This window comes from Apteryx mantelli, unplaced genomic scaffold, assembly GCF_036417845.1.
Source record: "Apteryx mantelli isolate bAptMan1 unplaced genomic scaffold, bAptMan1.hap1 HAP1_SCAFFOLD_71, whole genome shotgun sequence".
Taxonomy (NCBI): Eukaryota; Metazoa; Chordata; class Aves; order Apterygiformes; family Apterygidae; genus Apteryx; species Apteryx mantelli.
In genome coordinates this window covers 497,405-505,104 of record NW_027118797.1, presented here as the reverse complement: position 1 = coordinate 505,104, position 7,700 = coordinate 497,405, and the positions used below count along the sequence as shown (strand labels likewise).

Below are 7,700 nucleotides of genomic sequence, written 5' to 3'. Positions count from 1 at the left end.
GGGACGCAGCCTCCTGCTTGCCCCTGCCACTGGCCTGTGTGCAGGGCTCACAGGAGCAGCCCCATCCCGGGCTGGCCCTGGGCGGCTCTGGGCTGTGCTTGTGAACTCGGCTGGGGTGGCCCTGTGGGGAGGGCCCGGCCCTGGGTGCGAGGCAGCCTGGGTGGCGCTGGGGAAGCAGGGGGTGCTGGGCTGCAGCCCTTCGGGCTTTATTCCCTGGCCGAGCCTGGCCTGGCCCGCTGCAGCCAGGCAGCCCTGCGCCCTGGCCGTGCTCATAGCCCCAGCCCCGGTGCCCCCAGCCTGGCGTGGCCCCACAGCCGAGCCCTGCCGCTCTTCACCCGAGGCCACCGCCGCTGCCCTCCCAGCCCCCAGTGCCCAGGTCCCTATGGAGGGATGGAGGGAGGGGCGGACAGCTGCCATGAGGGGCCAAATTGAGCTCCCCACCCGCGGCAGCCCACACTCACCCCTGGGGCTCGCCCTGCCCTGGCCCCATTCCTAGCTCCACCCCATGCTCCTGTCACCGCCCCTGGAGAGCAGCTCCACCCCCGGGTCTGCACTCACCCCCAGGTGCCTCCCAGGGACTCCTGGGGCCCCTTGGCCCCCCCTAGCCCCCCCTTACCCCCCGGTCCCTCCACTCCCCATGGAATCCCCAGGGCCCCTCTCATCCCCTGTCCCACCCTAGTGCCCCCCAGCGTCCTCAGGCACCTCCCAGTGCCCCCATCATCCCCAGTGCCCCCCACTCACCCCTGGTCTCTCTGCTCCCCTGTGTCCCTACTACCCCCAGGCCGTGTCCCTGGGCAGGGCATGGCGGGGGGGGCACCAGGGCCATGTTCTGGGCGCGGCAGGGCCGGGGTCAGCGCAAGACCTCCAGAGAGCCCAGACACAGCCGGCACCTTCCCTGTGTGGACGGAGCTTTATTGCCCTCCTGCCCCGGGGTGCTGGGGTCCCCCAGCGCAGGGCACTGGGGCTGCCGCCCGCCATGCACAGGAAGCCTCGGCACGCTGCCGCCTCTGCTGAGCTGCAAAGACAACGCAGGGAGGCACCATGGGTGCTTGGCAGCCGTTTCCCCCACGGCCCTGGGTGCCCCGCGGCGCCCAGCTGGGGGTGGCTTCCCTGGCCAGGAGCCTGGGGGCCGTGCGAGTCCCCTCTCCCCACGCCCCACTGGCTTTCAGCACCAGCGTCCCTGGCCCGGCACCCACGGGGCCTCCGGATGCCTCCCTGTCCCTCGAGGCGGGAGCCCGGCCGCCATCACCTACCTCCCAACAGGAATGCCAGGTCCCGCTGCTGGAGCCACTTGGCTGGCGTGGTATCCAGGAGGATGCCTGGCACACAGGAAAACGCAGCCATTAGGACATGGCCCTAGCTCTAAATCCCAACCCCAGCCCTGGACCCCAACCCCGACCCGGGGGACGCAGCCGGGAGGAGCGCGAGAGCTCGGTGTTGCCTCTCACCCAGGACAATGACGGCTGCTGCCTGCGATGCCTGGTAGCTCCCCGTGCAGCAGCTCTGGGTCGTGCTGAAGAGCCTCTCCAGCAGCACAGGGCAGTCTCGGGCCTAGGGCAAAGCAGGGACGTGGGAGCTCGTCTCCGGCTGCAAACGCCCCTCCGCCCACCCACGGCCGGGCGGCCCTGCGGCGCAGGAGCCATGGGACATCCGGCCGCAGGGACGTGGGCCCCAGCGCAGAGCTCACTCACCAGGTGACTGCAGACCTCGTCCTGCAGCTTGGCTGCACTCAGCCCAGCACTCTCACCCTTGAGCAAGTTCGGGTACCTCTGACATTAAGGGTCTTATCCAGCTGGTTTTTCCCTGTCTCCAAGTGTGAAGGTTTCACAGTCTCTCTAGGCTTCTGTCCCAGCGTTTTGTCACCCTCTGGATGAAAAATGTTTTCTTTGTTAAAAAACTTGTTTGCATTGGAATTTTTCATCTTGTAAGCAACATGTGTAAACAGTGAGAGGGGGAAGCTAGTCTATTTAGTCTATTCCATGAGGCCTGGGCTATCTTTTAATAAGTCCTCTTCCAGACTGGCTTCAGTGGGCTATGTATGAAAGTGGGACCTCTCATTTCTGTTTCTCTGTGTGTCTAGTTACCATGTACTGAGTTCAAGGGAAAAAGTCTGTACATAGGTGACAGAGCAGAAATATTCAGTACTACTGTGCTTGCTAACATGCATGCTATTTCCAGCCTGCCTTCAACCCCCCCCGTGTCTGATATGGGGAAAGAACTCCTTCTCCTGCAAGGTATTGGGGAATTCAATAAATGCTTGTTACTTAAATTACTGCTTGCCTTGGTCAGTGAGGAACAGGACAGTGAAGCTGAACCTGGTGTCTGGGTTACATAACCCATGTCTTTTCTCTAGTCTTCTCTCCTCACTCAAGCTAGGAGAGAATATCTATGAGGCCTGATTCTTAGGCTTCCTTGAGTCCACATGGTGAATAATGCATGTATGTGATCTATTTGCTCTGTGGTGTGGTTTTCTTTTTTTTTCTTTTTTTTTCTCCAGGTGACTATTCCTATATCAGGATATAGGAACTGTCTCCCGAAGTCTGTGCCCATCTCATAGCACTACCACCAATGGCTTGCCTCAGTCATTTGGAGGTCCTTAACATAGACACCACTTGCTCCATCTGTCTTGACTACCTGCAGGACCCTGTCATGATTCCTGGTGGCCACAGCTTGTGTAGAGCCTGCATCACCCACTACTGGGAGCCAGTGGTCAAGGACTTCAGCTGCCCAATGTGTCAGCATGTTTGTGCTCAGCAAGTCATGTACCCCAACCGGCAGCTGGCCAGCATAGTGGAGACAGCCCGGCAGTTGCCTTTTGTCAAGGAAAAGATGCAGAACGAGAAGCTCTGCTGCCGGCACCATGAGGTCATCAGTCTCTTCCGCAAGGAGGACCAGGAAGCCATGTGTGTGGTGTGTGCAGTCTCCCACGGCCATCTCGCTCATACAGGAGGGCCCCTGGATGAAGCCCTCAAAAAACACAAGGTAAGCAAGTGGTATCTCCCAGAGGTACTGCTAGAAAGCATTTCCTTCACAGGGTTTGAGATACCTGGCATTCCACTCCAGTCTTTAAACTTCTAACCATCTCATCCTAAGTAAGGAAGTAGGGCAGTTCAGACCCACCAATACTTGTTAAGTCACAGGAATGCAGCAGAACAGTCTGGGAACAAGTGTTGCATCTCTAGTTTGACTTTGACGCTAAATATTTCAAAAGGGTGCTGGTGACCAGAGAAGCTCTAGAGAAATTTGTATTCAAGCACCACAGTTTGGAAGTGGAGTCTAGGGATCAGAACATGAGTAGATTATGAAAGAGGATGTAGGACCTCCCCAGTTCTGCGAAGGAGTTTAATCTAGGCATAAGAGCTGAGTGTAGGCCCAATGACTACTGGCTCCTACCCGCTCTAAGCAGCGAAGCAGAACTTATTAGCAGATTCCGCTCTTCTCTGCAAACAGGGAGGAGAAAGACAGTCCCTGCTACAGAAGGAGGAGGGTACGTGCTGGGGGCTCAGGGTTTCGTTTCTATGATCCAGTAAAGAAACTGGAGTCTAATGGATAGAGCAAGGAGGAACAGGAACTAAGGCAGCTGTATGTAGAAATGTACCTATACCTCATGGCCAGCTTGAGGTGAGACCACCCAAAACTGCAGTAATGATTCCGACATCAGAAACTGATGTTACTGCTCACGGGCTCTCCATCTTGAAGCTGAAGAAACATTCCAGCAGCTGAGTGGGATGTGTGGTTCACCCTCTGAGGCAACCTCAACCAATTGAGCTGGCTGTGTTGGTGGCTAGAACCAACAGTCTGACAAGTGTACTTATTCACTTCACCCGACAGTAGATGCATGGTCAGCTAATTAGCTTTCTAGAATACTCCTGTGACTATACTGACATCTAGTGGAATTTAGGCATCTAATTCATCTAAATTTAGATGTCTTAATCTTGGACAGAATCCCAGCAAAGGTGTCTGCACAAGTTGCATCCAAAATGTTGGAGGCATTTTTCAGGCCCCTCCCCCATTCTTTTTTTTTTTTTCCTCGGAATCACAACTTAGGGTTCGATTAGTCGTTTTCAGAGGCAGGAGGGAGTGTTAGAGCAAAATTTGTGATGTTGAACTGAGTAATTCCTGCTGTCCCATATCTGAGGGTGGAGTCAGAAGTTCCATTTTGATTCAGAGATACAGTAGGTTTCCTGGAAAGTTGCTCTGGTGATTGACACCCTAGAAAAAATTAATCTATACAGTGTAGAACTATCTTGCTTTGACTCCTTGTCTGCACTTCTAGCTGCTGTTCAGAAGCTAAATTTTGAAGGCAGAGGACTATTGTAACCTGTATTGCTGCTGTACACACAGGTGTTCAGAACTTTAACCCAGAAACACTCTGTGTAGTACCTGATGCAGATGTTCAGTGTGAATAGCCAGAGGATTGCTGGAATTTATAACTGACACCCCATGAAAGCAAAGTGCGTGAAGTGACATGTCAGATCAATTGGTATATGATTCTCAAGTGGTATGATCGAAGCCTTCTCAGTGCTGGTTCAGCATCTGATGCCTTGGACCATTTTGCCTGAGTAGAATCTCTTGCCCTTCCCTCTCCAGGATAAGCTACAAGCTTGCGTGGAGCATCTGGGCAGAAAAGCAAAGGATTTGAAGGAACATTTATCCATGGAGGAGAAAAAGCCCAAGGAGCTGAGAGTAAGTGGAAGAAGGGGCAGAGCTGGGAGGAGTGGGGTAGGGGCCTTCTCTTTAGGCCCACCCAGCTGGAGTGAACTGGAATGGTGTGGTGAGCTCAGAAGAGTTGACAAGAGGGGCTCCTTCTTTCCTGGGGGTGTTGCCTCAGGTCAGTCCCCAGCTGGGAGATGCTCTCTAATCTCCTGGTGACTTCTCTTTTCCACAGGAGTTAGTGTGGAACTGTCATAAGCGCATTACCTGTGACTTTGAGGAGCTGCGCTCCTTCCCAGAGCAAGAGGAGGACCAGCAGTTGCATTGCCTGAGAGCAGAAGAGATTGAGATGCTGGGGGGGCTGAAGACCACCACAGCACACCTCTCGGAGCAGTGCTGCTCTCTCAACACCCTCATGGTGGACATGGAAAGATGCCTGGAGTCCAGAGCAGGGGTGCTCAAGGTTTGTATGCTGGGGCTTTTCCTGCCACCAATGTGTGGATGACAGCCTTTCAAAGAAGCTCTTGTGGCAGTCCCTTTCTCTGGGGCAGGGGTGAAGCTCTGCCTTGCATTTTTAGAGGTCACTATTAATCTGTATGGCCCTCTGCAACCAGGAGCCCTGGATCTCCCTGTTTAATCTCTTCCATGTGGTCTAGCTGATAGCAACATGACTTTCATCTTTCTTGGTGAGGTGAGGAAAAGGCTGAGCTTTAAACTTAGTCACGGTAGGTCTCCACCTTGGAAAGCAAGACTTTATACTCAAAGGGTAAAAATGGGGTGTGACTCATCCAGATGTCATGAGCCAGACCTTACAAGTGCTGCCTTTCTTTCCATTTCCCCCAAATAATTAGCAGAATTAATGACACCTGGGTTAGATAAAGCCCAGCACTAACAGGCAAAAGGATTGCTGGGCATGCAGACACACCCTACAATATTTATGCTGATGGGGGGGGGTTTGGTGGGATCTGACTTACTGTCTTCCCTCTCCTTTTCTAGGACATGCAGAGTGTCCTGCAGAGGTGATGTACCCTTTTCCTCTTCCTATTTGGGGGGAGGGGAGGGAGGGGATAGGGAAGGAGCCGTTAGTAGTTGAAGATGCAATTGTTTGGTAGGAGTGCTCCTTTCCTCTGGGATTAATACCATGCCAGTGTTTCAGTGCAGTGCTAGGAGACTGGCTGCATTGCACTGTAATAGAATGATACCCCTGGAAGATAAAACCTGATATATTGGTGGTCAGTTCCATCCTTTGCCTTTTCTCAGACCAGGATAGTTATACTGACTCTGGGCCAAATCCCAACATATATGAACTGTCAGCTTCTTCCCCTTAATTTTTTCCTCTCATGGTTTCTAAGTGGGAATATAGACTTTTGGTAAGCTTCCAGCATTTCAACCTTAGCATAGCAATAATTCCTAGAAACAGCTGCTGTGTTTTGTACTAGGGAATGGCATCTTCTAGACACTGTGATTGATTTGATTGCTAGATGAGGTCACTTCTTTCCTTAGGTATGAAACACTTAAGAACCTGGAGCTACCTTCTGTCCCTCTTGAGCTGAAGAAGGCAATGGCCTGTTTCCCTAGGCCGTTATTTCAGCTTAAGAAGATGCTGAAGAAGTACACTGGTAGTCAAGCTATATAGAGACCTAGGTCTGGGACTTGAGTCCAGTCCTTGGCTCTGAAAAGTGTCTTCTGTTTGGCAGTGAATTCACCTGTATGTCTATGAATTCACCTGGTTTAAAATGTTGAAGTGACTAGACTTGACTCTTCTCATTTAAATGGTTATCTTGTTGGTGAACCCAATGAACGGGCTTGAGGGCTCATTTGTGGGCCCCTTTGTGGAGAAAGCCCATTATATCAGTGCATGTGCTCAACAGCACCCCTGTCACTCTGCCAAAGTGCAGAAGTGACCCCTGGTCCCAGTATTGTTGGTGCCTGCCTGAATAAGGGGTCTAGAGTGGGGCGCTTGAGAGATGAAACAGATGATAGTGCAGACTATCAGAGGAAGGTAAGCAACTTCAGGAGAAAGGTGGCATAGCATAGAGCTAAGACAATTTGGGGTAGGGACTCAGAGAAGGCAATTCAAGCGTGTGGTATGGTGAGGAGATGGGGCGTGGAGGGTTGACAGATGCCCAGCTGCCTTGTGGTCAATGGGCAAATGGCTGTGTAATTGCTCTTTAGCTGATTCTTCTGGGGTGAGGTGTGTGAATCCATTGCTCCCTCCCCCTTGGTTTTCCCTGCTTTCTCATAGTCTCTGCTCTGCCAAAGGAGATGTGTCTCTGGACCTCAGACAGCTCATGCCAGTGTGGTGCTCTCGGAGAATCTCAAGAGTGTTTATTTCACTGACATCCCCCAGGAGCTGCCACACAGCTCTCGGCGTTTCACCACTTACCCCTGTGTGCTGGGATCATCTGCCTATTCATCAGGCTGCCACTGCTGGGAGGCTGAAGTAGGAGACAAAACCCACTGGGCCCTGGGTGTCTGTTATGTGTCTGCCAGCTGCCATGCAGAGGACCCCAAGCAGGAGATGGGCTACTGGAGGGTGCGTCGATGGAATGAAAAATACGTGGCCATGACCACCCCCTTCACCCCACTGCTGCTTAGTGTTTGTGAGTGTCTCTTAGAACTGAGTCCCACCCTTACTGTCGGTCAGGACACTGAACTCTGTGGGAGGCTCTGTAGCATCATGGTTTTGACATGGAAGAACCATTGCTTTCCTGGAGAAAGTCTTATGTAGGCTGTTTGAACAGTGGTCACCAGCTGACTTGTGGAACGCTCACCTGCCAGACTTTTCTGCTGTGACAGCTTAGTACACTATTGTTCAGACTCGTGGGAAGAGCAAAAGAGTCTTTTGAATTTGTCCCTAATGGCACAAACTGTTGGTAAGTACAGACATGGTCCCTTCAGCAGCGGGGATGTAATATCTCTGAATATTGATTTCAGTCTTCTTTCTCTATATTGTCAGGAGGCAGACACCTGTGGTGCAGGATGAGCACAGGAATAGTGTGCCCCTCTCTACAATCAACTTAGATGTTGCAGATGAAGTTGAATGG

General features: G+C 52.6%; 1 long non-coding RNA gene across 1 annotated transcript; it reads right to left on the bottom strand.

Moving 5' to 3' along the window:
- Nucleotides 1-1,253: 1,253 nt before the first annotated feature.
- LOC136996717 (uncharacterized) lies at nt 1,254-1,862 on the bottom strand. Its single transcript, XR_010887674.1, has 3 exons — nt 1,692-1,862; nt 1,449-1,551; nt 1,254-1,319 (listed from the first exon to the last, which is right to left on the bottom strand). It is a non-coding gene; the product is annotated as an uncharacterized lncRNA (long non-coding RNA).
- Between the last annotated feature and the right edge of the window lie 5,838 nt (nt 1,863-7,700).